Raw genomic sequence first — 14,375 nt, forward strand, 5'->3', positions numbered from 1 at the left:
AACTGTTCAACACTTTGGAAAATATTATTTTATTAATGAAACAGCAAATTACAAAATAAACAGCAAATGTCACAATATCAATATATACATATAAAACACAATATGCTCTTTATATAATGTTTATTTAGATATCTAATAAAATTTTTTACTTCTTTATAAAGACAATCCTCCCCTTACTCTTCTGTGAACCTTAAATGTTGATTTTCTTTTATTGGTAGTATTTTGTCTCTGTAGTAAAGGTTTTATTTGAAAGATTTCTTACCCATTTTCAGTAGAGGTTCTATAGATTGTGGAGGGAGTTGTGGCTAAATGGACAAACAGATGAAGTCTGCAGTTTTTCTTACCCGGGGTCTTTTGATTGCTCTGTAATCAGTTCTTTCAGCTTGACCTCACTCATATTGATTCTTCATCTGCTGTAAAAACTTTGATGGACTTTAGTTTGGAGCTATTGGAGCAGAGAAGAGTTAAAATTTCACAGGTTGGTGTGAGTTTAATATGTTTCTAAAAATGAGAAATCACTTAAAGCAAAAAAAAAACAAAAAAAAAAAACAAAACAAAAAAACTCCATTACCTACACCTGATGGATCTTAAATTGTAGTGATCACATGAACATTTTGGAAATTGTACATTGTGTCATTGCTGGTAAAATTCCTGTAGTGTTTGCTGTTCTAGGAGTGGGAGAAGGTCCAGATTATTTGCTGCGCTGTGACCAGTCTCTTGCTCCATCTTCTGCCCCCTCGGCCTCTTGTCTCAGCTCTCTATCAGACACCCCGTCAACGTCCTGCTGCGCTGCCATCCTGCCAACAGATGCCTGCCTGCTGCCACTGCGATGGAGCTGAGAAACAAAGAGGCTGACAGTCAGGGTGACTCATCAGCTCCAAAGAGGTTCTTGAAAATCACCCTTAACCCCTGAAACTACAACGGATAACGTCAAACCTACATACCATAAAAGAAGGGTCTGTCTGGATGTTGAGCAGACCAGTTACGACTTCATTTATTCACCATTCAGAGATATTCAAATGACCTGAGATGTGTGTGTTAATATACTCCCATAGATACTTTGAGTGTAGACAGCACTGGTAGGCTGGTCCATCTTCCTTGAGAACGATGGAGAATCAATGATTCACAATTACCTCTGAGCCCACATGTGGTTGTCTCTACAATAAAACCATTTAACCTTGATGCAAGAGCCTCAACTTTAAAGATAAACTTTTTTTGTGGTCTTTTTTATTCCAGGGACTCCCTTGGATTCTGTTGACCTTCTATAAAGTTGATTTAATCATTGACAGCTACACTGTACAGGAATGTTTAATAAGCCTCAAATAAATTAATTCACGTTGCTGATGAGTGCATATGAACTTTTAAATGTTTTTTTCTTTTCTTCTAATTGAAATCCATCAATGTTCACACAGTTTTAAGCATTAAAACCTCTTTGTCTGAAATATTTCTGCCTAAACTCTCTTCTTGGTATCAAATACAAAATTAACCCATGGTTTCTAAAGAATATTCTTTAAATTTAGTTTGTTGTCTTTGTATCTTCACCTAAAATTGACAAACAGAAAACACATTGTTTATCTCGCCTTAGAACTTACAAACCTCTGTGGAAGTCTGAGAAAACTGTAACATTTTAAATAAATATGTGGAAGTCGAGTCCTGGACTGCTGCGAGTTTACAGCAAATACGGTGCTGTGATCTGCAGCTCAATTTCTTTTTTTTTGTGTGTTTGAAGAAGGTTTCCCTCCATAATATATGGGCAGTAATTGAGGGTTCAGAAACTAATCATTAGCAGGGTTTCCTGGCAGCAACTGCCACCTACGTATTACCTTATATTGACTACAGAGGGAAGAGAAAAGCCACACGGCAGCTTGCATTGTTCGGATGCGGCACTATGACATCTGCAGGAGACAACAGAATAGCATTGGTGGTTGTTGTTGTTGTGTATGAACGCTGTGTGTTGTGTGCAGTGCTGTGGGCTGTAATGGAGAGGAAGGGGCATTAGGCACACTCATCTCTGAGGCAGCAGGAACTTGCAGCAGAACTCCACAGAGCCCTCTCCATCTGTAATCAGCAAAGTGAGAGGGGAGTCACACCTTTTATTCCTCCACACAAACAATCTGTTTCTTTGCCGCCTGCCTTCTTCTTTCGTCTTGGTTATCTTCTCTTTCTTGAACGACACCTTACTTTTTCATGCCAAGAAATATTCATTACAAGATTTGAGGTTTCATATCACATGACAGTTGTGATATCCAGTCATTTACTCCCTCGTGCAAGGTTAAACTCCCAAGTTAAACATTTTGCATGCATCTTGTCTTCTGTGATGATACCTGCTCCCTGTCTGTACCTGTCCCCTCCGCTGGTCTCATTTGGGTTTGCTGTATTAGAGATTTCACTGCTGTGCCTGGAGTCTCTCCCCAGCCCCATTAAAAAGCCAGTTCATGAATAAATGAATAAAAGGGAGAATTATTATATGGATGCTCATTTTATTACCCAGCAGGGTATATGTGTGGCTCTAGAAGACTCAAATTACCTGAAATGTACCAAAACCTGCTCCCACGTTTACTAGTCAAAGCAACATCTAAAGCCCAAAAGGTAATCAACTCTACTAAGTAACTAGAATATGGACTGAGGGTTTTCAATTCATCTTAATTCTGAATGCTATTTCTTACCTTGGAGTTATTATTAAGCAAAAATGAAATGTTCAGCTCCCACAATGTTTCCCACAATGCAACACATATCCACATTTATACCATAGTACAAAAAGTGTAATTTAAATAAAGAAAAACATCTTTACATGAATTACATATCAGATGTTTTAACCACGATGTTATGAAAATGACCTTACTTTTTTCCAACTTCTCTTGCCTTTGTTGAAAGAGTATGATTGTACAATGCATTGTAATTTATGAACTGCTGCATTGCTTTTTAAATATTCTTTTATTAGGTATTATTAGACCATCTGGAAATTTAATAAAGCTCTTAAGTAGCACCAGATATGAATTTTCAGTCCTTTTCATGAGCTTATTTTTTCACTTCAGAGGGGAGCCGGGCCCAAGCAACAGACTTTGGTCCCTTTCCGCTAAAGTACTTCTATCTAACTTTGCCAATCAGTGCCTAGTGGCTGTTAGTCTTGTCTGGCATTATATTTGAGTACCTAAAACACATCTGTTTGATTATCTGAGCTTTTATTGAGCTGAGAAGCCCAGAAGTTACATCGATTGCAATTTAAATTATGTTCTCAATCATGTTCATTTAATTGACTTCTGTTCTTTACATATTTTGCGTAGTTTGTTCTCTTTGGTCAGAAAGTATCTTTTCCCCTTGGCTAGTGTCCCTTCATCCAATTTAGTTATCTTGTGCTAATTAGTCTTGTTCCCTTAGTAGATAAGTTTTTGTAGTTCTTTTCTGGTTCTTCCCATTACTCTGCTGTGTGCCCCGTGAGTTTCCTTGTAAATCTCCTTGTTTGTTTATCATTAAATTTGCACTTCTACCTCATTCATGGTGGATCGGGATTTGGCATTACATTTTGGTTTATCTCATTCATCCAGAGGTTTTCTCTGTCCAGTTTGTGTTTTAGTGTTAATATGAAATTATAAAAACAACATAAAGGTGGAATTCTCACACTCTCTTCATCTCCTTTATCCTCAAAATATTCTAGTTTCGTCCAATACATCAAAGGGATTTCAGGCTTGTTCTACTAACTTGAAAGGCCACCTTAAACTCCCACGTTGCTCCCCAAATGCTAAATCTGCTCTGTGGTGATGGATGGAGATGCCTTTCTTCTTTTGGTATCCAGCTGGATGTAAATGCTACAGTAAAGGTTTTCAATTCAATGTTTTCCAATATTTTAGCACCAGGTTTAAATTTTAGTCCACAGGTGTTGCACGTCTAATTGACGATCCCTTCCTGTTTTGATCTAATGATGAAACGAGCAAACTGATAATCAGCTTCCTTCGAAATATGTGCTGTGAAAGCTTAAAACTGACTATAAAAAGGCATGCACTCAACAGAAAAAACAAACATTTTCTTCCTTTCGGAGTCAGCCGCTTTTTCTATTTCTAATTAGGCCCTGCTGAGATTGGTGGGTGTTGGAATGCTGTCTTTGGGAAGGTCAGAGCTGTCTTATGAGCGCTAACTACCTTGAGTGCAAACATTATTGGATGTATTGGAAGTCTGCATATTAGTTATGCTTGTTTGTAACTGGAGGATCACCTTAAATGCCACCTGGCATTATTAGGGGGTGTAAAAGTCCTAGATTGTGTTAATTGCCACACTGAATATGTATAATAAAGTTTCATAGACAGAAGTCACATTGCATCCCACTGTGCATGTGTTAGTTCTTTACACTTATAATTAGATGTAAACATAATTTTTTTCATGACAGAAATCATTTTAGTGACATTTACAAATAGTTTTAGCAGACGATTTAAGCTACAAGCTCACGCTTGCTTGATTTCCCTCAAGTCATCATTAATCATTAATAAAGAAAAACAACAACAAAAGTAAAACTTCAACAAAAGCAATTCTGCAGCTTCCCTGAAGAATTGCCTGCAGGGAAGCTGAAGGTAATACCTTCAGGTAGTGTTGGTGTCACTCTTGCTAATTTGACCTTTTTTTTTGTTTCCTTCACAGGTTTTAATTAAAACCAATACAATTTACAGTGTATCGACTGGTTCATAGGTGTGCTTGTTACAACATCCAAAATTAAATGCAATCAAAAGACTGAACCAAGCAAGTGCAAATCTACACCAATTTACCCTGATTTAAGTCATTGCCACTAAAAAACAGCTTCATCCTCTAAGATGGCTGTCACAGTCTCACTCTCAATTCAGTGAGTGTTGCCCAAAATTAACAAATGCCTGCATTATCCTGGTCTGATGTAATTAGTCAACATTTTGGCCTTATCAACATAACAGAAATAGCAAAACACACCCATGTATATCTAACTTTGCACAGATAAATTTCACTTCAAATAAAATTACGTGGCTTACTCCAGTCAGAGAACAGAGTGATTTGAAGCAATAGGTGAGCAACATAACCTCAAACAATCAGGTATTACAATCAATACCAAACCTTGAAGCAGATGAGCTACAGCAGCACAAGACCAAACTTCTGGTGCCAGATTTTTACTTGTTACTGAAACTTCCAACAAATCAGAACATTTTCTCATTTTAATGCCCACAAATCACCCTTAAATTAATATGTTTTTATTAGTGAGAAGACTAGAAAAACAGTAGTTTGATCTTAAGTACACATTTATCTATACTTTTTCTTTCAAATGATCAATTTAATCTTTATAAACACGGCAGCTTGTACAAGGTATTCATTGCACATTGGTAACAGTGAGAATGTCACTGCTTTGAATCATCAATTAGGATTGACACACCAGTTCAGTCTGTTGCTGTTAAGCTTCATTGCTCTAAATCTGATCAGTGAAGCACACTACTTCTCTCTCAAACACATATTAGCAATTCTTTGTTGTTGTTTTTGCGCTGCAGGGTTAAAGGCCAAATGAGCAAACCCACCCATCCAAAGAGAAAAGTCATTCAAATATAATCACAATAATCATTAAAAGTCTGTATTTTTTTTTCTTTTTTGCCTTACTCTATCTCAACGTTCTGACTAAAGATATCTCATTACTAGAAAATCCTTTCCATGTCATTACATTTTAGATTCGGTTCAATTCAAACATGACTCATGCACCATTAAGTCATTTCACTCCATTCCTTAATGAGAAGAACAAGAACTTTGCATATCATATTACACCAAGTTTAAATGTTTTGTTAACGGCGTTTATTATGACCAGCTAGAAGGTTACTTACTAAGCCGAGATTACAGGTGAGGGGAATTGATGTTTTAAACACATTTGAATCAATCAGTTTAGTTTTTAAGCAACTACACTGATGGGGTGTTTTGGAAAATGTTTTTTTTTTTTTCTTTTTTTACAGCAATAAATTGATTGACAGATGTGTGGTGATCAAGCTGTGGTTGCTATCGATCTCTGTGTCCCATGCGGAGTTCACAGATCCCATATCATCCCAACTGGCCGCAGTGCTGGCCAGTGTTTTCCATCTGAATGCAAATCCTATACAAGAAATACACATAATTTGCATTAGCATGCTGATCACTGTGAGGGTGCAGGAACACTGAGGAGGAGGCAGAGGGGTCCTGACCTTATCAAGGACTGAGCGATAGCTCGCATGATTAGAATATGGAATTAGGGTTTTTTTTTTTCTGCGTTTTCTTAAAATTATTTCCTCTTGCACTTGAAAATCAGACAATATTTAAAAATAAATAGGATTTACCCTCTGAGGATTCTTGACTGTCCCCAGTAGCCTCTTGATAAGAGCTGTGGAACAGAATTTTCAAACAGAATTTTGTTCTGTTTCTGAGGTTAATATGCAGTTAGACTGTCATGCAAAAGTAATGATATCTACTGAACATGTTACTTTACAACTGCAAACTTTTTGACAAACCCATACAAAGCAGATATTTATTGTGATATGAAACACACACAACTTGGCAGGAAAGAAGAAAATGTCCGTTTTATTTTATTTGTAAGATAATTTTACCCCTGAATGGAACTTTAACTATTTCATTTGTGGAAAACATCTTAGAATCTATTACAGTTCTTGTATAAAGTTGTGTGCTCACTCTAAAGAATTATTCTTCTTACACAAGTTTCAAAAGATGAAAATCAACCCACACAAACTGCTCAGTTTAGTTTTAAACTAGCTTAAGGTGGGCGTCACATAAGCTTCCAACAAATGTTTGCACTGTTGACGTACATCAGCAACAGTTTAACATGAGGAAAAGAGTGACTAGTGATGTTGGACGGTCAGATAAGGGAATATCTTCCTCCAGGAGATGTATATTATGATAAAAGAAGAAGATGCAGTCCCTCAGTCCCCAGGCTTTCCCATCTTTGCCCCCCAGCTGTGCCCTCAGCAGTGTGGGGATCGATCCCTGCCTGCCTGGCTCAACTCCCACACTCCGGCCTCTTCATTAGGCCCAGCCTGTGAGAGAGGAGGCTCTAATTGACAAGGGCCACTGAGAGCCAGCATCCTCGTCTGCGGGTCTCTCAGAAAAGGGGTCACCAGGCATCAGCCGCTCAGACTAATCTTTCCCATTATGCTCTGCTCTATCGTGGGAGAAGGAAAAACAGCCTGTCTGCCGCTGCCACATATCATACATTTCAGTAGGTCTCGTTTGTGTGAAACTGTTCACAAGCGTCACTCTCGTTATTTGGCTAATGGAGGCACGTTAGATGATATAGAAAAACAGAACACATTGTAGCCATTTAGGGTGCTCAGTGACAACTTCTGCTTTCAGTACATCTTATGTTTTTTTTTTGTTCTACAGGATATTTTTCCATCAGTCTAATGTTTTATTCACTTCATGTTTTGTAAAAAACAACTCTGACACAATGATTAAGAATTTCTCTCTACCTGTTTGGCAGCTAATTACTCATCATATCAGTTCACCGCTGAAGACATGGTGCACTTATTTTTATTCACAGGCCCTGTGGGGATTTATACCATTTACACGTCCAATTTCAACCTGTAATTGATGTGATTGAACATTTAATTTACGATGCAAAGCAATCTGAAGCACGCCGATGATCATTTGCAGGATGGGTAACTTTTTTTCATGACCTATGAGAAATACCTGCCTCTCACGGTGCAGTGAGAGCCCTTACTGCGACCAAGCAGGGGCTGTGAGTTCTTCTGAAAAAGATTTAAAAATAACGTGAAAAACCGTCTCGGGATGTGGCCTTTGCAGTAACACAACATTCACACACAAACAGAGTAAAACCAGATCATGCTCTGGCTGAGCTGTAAAACCGAAGTAGCTGTCCAGTAGGAAGTGTTGAGAGAAATTGTTACACATCAACTCAGTCAAAACATTGTACAGAGTTCCAATTATAACCCTTTTTTATGTGCATGTCACCAATACCAGGTTGGATTTCCTATTCTCCTCAACCACTTTAATTCAACAAGGTGTAGAAAACCTTCCTTGGAGAATCTGCTCTACATTGACACAACTGCTGCATAACTGTCTGCTATACATCTATGTTGCAAACCTCTTGTTCCATCACATCCCAAAAGGGGCGAAGCTCTTTTTCATGCTGAAGAAACTAGTTTGACATTATTTGATCTCTGAAACATGCTGCATTTTCCAGGTAGAAGTAGGCATCAAAGTTGGGTATACTACTCAGCTAGGTTGTAGAGATTAGACAATGTATTTCCTAAACACTAACCAGAGCAGGCAACATGTTTCCAATCAGCCATTGTCCCATTTTGATGAGCTTCAGTTTCCTGTTCTGTGCTGACTGGATTGGTCTTTAACTGTTGTTTCGAGGGTCAACATTTATTTTATGTTCAGAGTTTGTAGTTTTCATAACAAGTGGCTATTTGAGCTACTGTCACAATCATCTCAAAACAGGCTGCTACATTGATTTCTTGTTTTCATCTACACTCCGTCTGCAGCGCCTAACCAAAGTCAACAGTTTCAGTTTGTCTATTGACAACTTTTTTGTTTCTCCCTCCAGCAGGGCAGTACACTTCTTCCAACCAACTCCATCCTCCAACCCCATATTCTGCTTCCATCCTGGTACACAGTCTTGTCATTTTTTGAATTGATCACTGAATTCAACTGATAGTGTCATTACTAAAACTTCCTCATTTTGTCACATTACCCCAGTTTTACAGTGACTTCACTGGTTTCTGAACATGTACAAAATTCAATTTAAAATACTGCCTATACCTTCAAAGCCGTCCATAACATTTCCCCTGCCTATCTCTCAGATCTCCTGCACATCACCACTCATTCGCATTTTATCCGGTCTTCCTCTTCTTTCCATTGCGCTGTTTGCCCTGTCCGCCTCAACAACATAAGGAGAAGAGCCTTTTCTCACTCTGCTCCCCATCTCTGGAACGCTCTTCTCTCTTCTTATTTTCAAATCAGAATGCATTTATTTTTAGTGTATTCTCGTAAAATGTCCTCGTGAATCTTTAAAGGCAACTAACAAACAAGATGTATTATTATTGCTGTCATAATCATTATTTTTTTTATAGTCACTGCTCGTTTTATTTTTTTATTTTGCAAGTAAATCCCTGTAGATCAACAGTCTCTGACATACTCAGACCAGCCTGCCTGGCACCAACACCCACACCATTTTCAAAGTCATCTAAATCTCCTTTCATCTCTATTCTGATGCTCAGTTTGAATGTTAGCCAACCATGTAAACCATGCCAACATGCCTAAATTCACTGTGTTTCTGTTGTGTGATTGGGTGATAGGGATTCAGATTTAATTCTCAATTCAATAACACACTATATAGAAACTTTAAAATACTCTAACAGTCAGAATAAATCTCAAGACTCATGATGATTATCCGATAGTGGTGTTCACTTATATCCCCTGAATAAGTATATAATGGAACATTTCATGGTTTTAATTTGAACAACAAAGGTGGGTGATCATGTGGTTTGTTTAGTCAAAACTATATAAATCAGTGGTAAATACATGTAACCTTTGCTGATAAGTTATCGCATGAGCATATTTAATAACACACATGCAATCATGTATGTCCTTGTTTCTCATCCAGATAAATCTAAAGTAATTTGTCTTTATGTGTTTTTTTCTACTTCTCATCCATTACCCCTTGTTCTTGTGGCACAGTAGTGACTCTGTTATGTTTTCACTTTACCTTTTCTTATTAGGAAACCTCTTTAATAGTCGTTGTGTCTTTTTCCGTTTAATTGCAATGACTTTTTTTATTTGCCTTGTATGCCTTTATTTAATTACCACTTGATCAACCCTCTCTCTGACAACACCACTGAAAAATCTCTATGACGTTTAATTTCCAAAAATTAAAAGAAGGTAAATCTGACATGGTTGTGTTTGAGCCGACACTAACCCCTGATACTTTTCTTTAAATATGGGTCCATCACAAGCATTTGTTAAACCAGTTGTTAATGATGTTAGTTTTGAAACACACACTTCTTTGGAGATTGATGAAGATATAAATGTTGTTCTTATATCTAGTTTTTAACATTTATGAGCTTTAGTTAAAATTAAACCAATATCTATTCAAACTGTGAACATGAATGTGAACACATTGTGTCTCTTGTTGCAAACCTCCTCTTGTCTTTGAGGATCACTTTTTAAAAATTGTATTATACCCATTCCTTTTACTCTTCTTCCCTGAGACAATTTTTTTTTCACTCTAGAAATAAATTTTAACATTTTAAACAGCATAATTACATTACAGGTTTTGGAAAAAACAGCATGGAGCTTCTCCCTTGATTTCCCAGTTAATGCTGCCATCTAGTGGACAACAATAGAATACAAGTAAATCAATGAAGGGCATCATGCAGATTAAATGGAAAGTCCCACAGAAAACAATAACGATTATAAAGAAATGAGCAGCCTATCAAACAATAGCAGACTTTGAAAAATAAAAAAATGCATTCCTAACATATATATAAAAAGTAGTGTATTAATGTATTTTTGCTTCCTATTAAGAAAGAGTAAGGGAAAGTGTTATAGTATTGCAATAACCAAAGCATAACTTTTATTGGTTTATGATTGAAACTCCCATTGAAGGTTTTGAAGGTAAGATCACAAAAAGAAATTTCAGCAGTGAGATGTAGTTTCCATAGTTACAACAGCTCTGAGACAGCAACCTCACACTTATTACCCAGAGTTGTAATACTACTCTTCATGTTATCCGCCACCCAAGTGAAGAATGAGGGACTGCAGACCTGTTAAAAGCTTGATTGGTTAGCTACTGGAGGAAAGAACAGTGGTTTGAGCAAGTTTGCATTCTAACCATTTAGTCTTTACTTGTTGTACTTGTTATACTAAATTGTACTATTTTCAACAGGCCTTTTAAATATAACCTGTAACAAACATTCAAACAATGTTTGATGTGATGTTTGATAATAGAGGATAAGACAAGCAATGTTTAAGAGGTCTCATTTAAGTCAAATCCTTCCAGTGCTTCGAACACTTCATCGCAACAGGGCCTGGTGGAGGATCAACTGTAGCAGGCCTCATCCATGACAATAACAGCAAAAATCACTGAGCTTATCTCTTTTGCTTCAGAAGAAGTCAGGATAGCCATTCATCCGATTTCCAATAAACAATGAATGGGGAATTCTGTTTTTATAATCAGTGTTTTATATAGAAGACTGAGAGGCTGTTGCGTTTCCTAAAATGTTTGGGATGCAAGTGTTTTTTTCCCTCACTCTCTGAATCATACTTGAATAACTGGCATCAGTGTGAAGATTATGCCTGATGCAGTTACATGAAGCTCTACAGCTTCACAAAACTGAGTCCACATTTTCTTCTATATTTTTAAAATTGAATTACGTAGTTCTTTTGATTAATTATTAAATAAAATAAAGTATTAAAAAAGTTTTATTGAACTGAATTTCTACCCACAAGAATAAAAAAAAATGGATGAAATAAATTGTTCTCTGACATTTATACTTCTGATTCTAGACTGGATTGGTTCCTTTTTTCTCATTTTTCAGTTTGTAAAACTATAAATATAATTACAAATACATGGTCACTATTACAGCATCTTGGGCTGCATTAAGATCGACAGAAAATATACATTACTGTCAGCAATGTACAGCATAGCAATATTTTTCGGTTGATATTTCCATAGATAAAATCATTAGCAGTATGCCATGAACAACACATTTCAAAGAAATAAATGCTTCAAATCTATCGTATAAAGAAGCTGTATACATACGTTTACCTTTTGATAATATTTATTAAAATAAATTAACTTTTCGATCATAGTCAGTTATTGATTGAGATGCAGATGTAAATCTGAAAGCTAGCCTGTTATCTAACGAGAGATGTAGGTCTCTGTTTTAAAAGTGCTGAGTAAGTCATCATCTCTACATACAATCTTTGGTTACGCCTTACGCCTCTACGTCAGATCTATGTTTTTAGGGAGGGAGGGCGGCCCGTGGTTTGTACCGCTCTCATCTGAGGGGTGTAGCTTGCTTAACGTCTGTCAGTTCCCACAGTTCATCACTCATGGTAAGTGTTTCTTATTTCTTTTGTTGAGTGTTTCTGTTTGTTTTAGGAGGCTCCTCTTACCGCCAGTTTGTGCGTGTTTGTGATGCCTGTTGAGCCTCTGACTGTCAGAGTATCGCTGCTGATAATTTACCGTATTAGCAGCTCTGTGCGATGACACTAAGGGGACTGTCAACCTGAGTCCTCTAAACTGTATGGTAGAAACTGCTGTCGAAAACGCACTTGACTTGAACTGAGCTGATATTTTAACGGATTTGGTCACTTTTATTTTTCTGAATGTTTCCACTAAACACACTAAGTACCGTTCTGTAATTTTATTTATATAGAACAGAAAGTACTTTTGCGTTACTCAACCGTGAATTTTTGGACTTATCTTTCGTAACGGTCTTCTCCTGTCATAGCAGTACCCGTATTTATAGTTATAGAGAAATTATTTCTCTCTCTCGCTCTTCCTCTTTCTATATATATACTTTTCTGTGTAATTTTGTAAGGTATTATATAGAAAGACCAACTATATTTGTTTATATATTTATATTTATATTTCTAGGCTGATAAGAAATTTATTATAAAACGAGTTATGAACCTGCAGCCTCATTGTATCTGAAGGCTGTTTCTTTTGTTTTTTTCTTTAGCTTTTCATTGTCATTGTCGAAGAAAAACAGGTATGCATACTAAAAACAGGGAAACAGTCAGGAAGGCAGATGTCGAGGATTACAGAGTTCATCTCCCCTTTTTCTCATGCTGGTGGTTGAGGGCAGATTCACCAAATGTGGAAGCTTGTCACCTCCTCTGCAATGACTGAAGGTTGGTTTTCACCCTTTCACTCCACTCATGCATTCTGATAACTTGTTTCCATCTGTGCAGAGATGTAGCGGCCTGGAAGAGTCTAACATGACATGATGCATCCTAGTATCTGTTTGGCTGTTTCTGCTAAGTGGCTGAGAGCTTGGCTGCCCCTTCAGGGCACTGCTAACACAGCACAGCTATTCACGTCTCACTTGGATGATCAGACCACCATGATGACGCTGCCCCTCCCCGCCTCCTCCCGTTCCTGCTGCGCTCACATTGCTCCATCCCTTCTTGGGCCTAGACTCAGAATTAAGGGTCTTTGTAGGAGCATAATGTGTTGTGCATCTTTGTGTTGATGGTAGTGAGCATGACGCATACAAGATTGAACTCTGCGGCTTCTAAAGATGGGAGTTGCTTCACCCTCAGTTATGTGCTCAGCTTATTAAAACACTTTAATTCTAGTGGGGATGAATCCTGAAGACACACAGGCTAAGAAGACAGGACTGCAGTGTAATTTGGCCTCTAGAAGTGTTGGTTAGCTCCGTAAGAACAGCCACAATGCGTTTCTCAGAATGATGCTGGCACTGGATCAGAATAATCACATGAAATTAGCAGTAGGAATATCACTCATGTAATGGCTTTGATATTACTGTTATTCATTGGCAAAACTTTTTAATGTCTTTGATGCTTTTATGGAAATGGGGGTTGGAGGGCGAAACTAGATTTTCAATAGGATTTTCAAATGTATGCTGTTGAAACAATTTAAGATTAAAAACTTACAACTTGGTATAGGCTGGAATAAAATTCTGCAGCTGTGATATTTATCATTTTGATTTCGATGCACGTAAAAAATATACATACTTAATTTATTCTTTATATTTTCATTTACATTGTGCATCCCTATCACAGCTTTTAAGTTAGTTTTTGTTCATTTACCAACTGAATAATCACCTAATGGTTGTGGTTTTGTTGTGGTCTATTTAACAAATGCTGATGCTTGACAAGATTAACGCAATAATATTACCTGTAAAATTTTGAAAATTGTGATGAGGTGCTTATTCTCATTATGGTTCATAAAATTATTACCTGTGACTTTGTTTCATAAGACTTTGAAAACTTTTTAGCCACGAAAATATAAAACTATTTGTACTTGTGAAGATTGATTTTAATATTACTGATAAGATCACTCTATTTCAGATGATCTTGATTCCCAGATTGATGGTCAGCAGGAGAGTTGTTGTTGATGTCCTATATTCTTGACTTTCTGTTAAAAAAGAGCAAACAGGGGTAGGTTTTTGTAACTTTTGTTCACTTGTACATTTGAGGTTAAAGTTGAATAATTTTTGAATCTGACAAAGTGTCGCTGACTTTAGTTTTGTCCTGACAACGTAAAACCTCTCGACCTAGAAGAGGATGTACTTTTCAGGAACACATAATTTAAAAAAAATTAAGTATCCCTTATTTTAGTAGCTCTACATCAGGGGTGTCCAAAGTTCGGCCTCGGGTGCCTTTTGTGGGCTTTGACCTCA

The 14,375-nt window shown here is 37.1% G+C and overlaps 1 protein-coding gene across 8 annotated transcripts in view; it reads left to right on the top strand.

Moving 5' to 3' along the window:
- Positions 1–11,938: 11,938 nt before the first annotated feature.
- The window catches only part of tmcc1a (transmembrane and coiled-coil domain family 1a), a 44,670-nt gene continuing 42,233 nt past the window's right edge, over positions 11,939–14,375 (top strand). For 2 of the 8 annotated variants that reach the window (XM_044113119.1, XM_044113111.1), the window contains exons 1-3: positions 11,939–12,060; positions 12,690–12,719; positions 12,816–12,861. The gene's annotated coding sequence lies outside the window, so the exon portion shown is untranslated. Of the gene's footprint in view, positions 12,061–12,689; positions 12,862–14,375 lie in introns of all 8 variants that reach the window. The other 6 variants (XM_044113135.1, XM_044113095.1, XM_044113151.1 and 3 more) reach the window with 6 other exon arrangements.

Source organism: Gambusia affinis, linkage group LG01 (genome assembly GCF_019740435.1).
Source record: "Gambusia affinis linkage group LG01, SWU_Gaff_1.0, whole genome shotgun sequence".
Classification (NCBI taxonomy): Eukaryota; Metazoa; Chordata; class Actinopteri; order Cyprinodontiformes; family Poeciliidae; genus Gambusia; species Gambusia affinis.